The following is a 1,805-nucleotide window of genomic DNA, read 5'->3' on the forward strand; positions in this document are numbered from 1 at the left end:
ATTTGGCAATTGTTCATTTCCAGAGAAGCTTCTCCAGTTGTGTGACAGACAGTGATGGGGTATTCTTTTGTTGTAAGTGCAGAGGTAGAACTGAAGGGCATGGAGGGTTTGGAAAGATGATGAAGTCAGCTGAGGAAGAGTTGGTTGTTAGAGTCTTTAAATACAACCAAGTTAACTTAACCCCTTTTATGGGCAATAATGCATTAGTGCGTCTGGGAGTGGGTCTCAGTAACCCATTAATGCGTCTGAATGCATAGTGCTGCTTAAAACTAGTATTGATAGAATTGTCTTTTGCACAAATTAAAAGTGTTTTGGCTATAGTAAACCTTTTTCTGCATTTCCAAGTTATTAGCTGGTAGCTCGTTTTGCTGAGTTACAGACAAAGAAATCATCATCGCCAGTTTTGACTAGAAAAAAGGCCTGTTATGGCAAAAACATTTGACCAGCTCAAAAAATAGCCAGCAGATTCTTCATAATGTCTGAGGAGTCCAATGAGCTATTAATGTAGCCATAAGATTGATGAATCTCCTAGGAAAAGAAACTGTTCTACCTTTCCTTCACTGTACAAATCAATAGAAAAATAAGATGGGTGTGGTCTTAAGGCTAATAAAAGGAGCGCGTTTTTCCTTCTTATTGGTTACCTTTTATAGGACAAGCTTAAAACCCATAGGATAACCTACAGAAGATAATTATGAAATCAAAATGGTATGTTTCTGTGATTTCAAGCCTTCTTTTGGCACTTTTCCGCCACTACATGTCATGTCCAGAAATGAGTGGACACGGATTAGTATAGAAATCAATTATCTCCATATATGAAATTCATTTACGTAGCGCATGAATGGGTTTATCCTATATCCCTCCTTAAAGGAAAAATATATACCAAAATTTAAGCATATGTAGCTGATCCTGAACATTATACTTGTGATCTTGCCAAATTTCGCCTAGATTAAAGAAACTTTGTGTGGAACAATCTCCCTTTGAATAATATAGCATACCAAAATACTCATAGAAAAGTTATAGTGCTCTGAACAAAGGCCCCAACCATCCATTCTTCTCCATCATTACTCGTTCTTATGGTAATTTTAAACTATTGCAATGAATATTATTACAACCAAATGGTGCGACAAGTGAAACTGAGAACTGTGGCAGCAAATGAAAGGAGATATACAAGCTCAGATGTCTACTGCTGCCTTAAAGTGAAGAGTGAGATACTTTATCTGTGGCACTTAAAGTGTAACTGCAGTGATTTTTTAGGGTATTTATTTTATGGTCTTAATATGATTGCCTGACCATAATAATGATGTGTTCCAACTCCTATTGTCTAAAAAATTTATTCACTGAGATATGAGCCTTCAAAAATGCACTTTTTGCTTCCTTTCAATTTACTTCCTGTCGGTGGGTGTGGCTAAACGTGACGTCATAAGAGGCATAGATGCAGATAACTCCATTCCTTTATAGGGGGAAATGATCCATTATTCTCATGCCTTGTAATGTAATAGCACTAATTTAAAGATTGGGATCATTAGCTTTCATTATCCTAAGCATGCAACTGCAAGAAAAAGTCATAATACCACACTTTGGTGAATCTTCTTACCATAGGCGACTGCAGGCCTAAGCATTGGGGGTCATTGCCTAGGCTAAAAATTACTTTTGAAGCAGAAACAATACTATTATAAGCTTATTTATCCTTTTTACCACACCCTTTCAATTATAAATGCCTAAGCTGAGTTGGACCTCTACAGCCACCAAAGCCTCTTACCACATCACACTGGTAAATCTGCTTGCTTGCTTCTTTTGAGATTTTT

This window comes from Amphimedon queenslandica, unplaced genomic scaffold (genome assembly GCF_000090795.2).
Source record: "Amphimedon queenslandica unplaced genomic scaffold, v1.1 AMPQUscaffold_12246, whole genome shotgun sequence".
NCBI lineage: Eukaryota > Metazoa > Porifera > Demospongiae > Haplosclerida > Niphatidae > Amphimedon > Amphimedon queenslandica.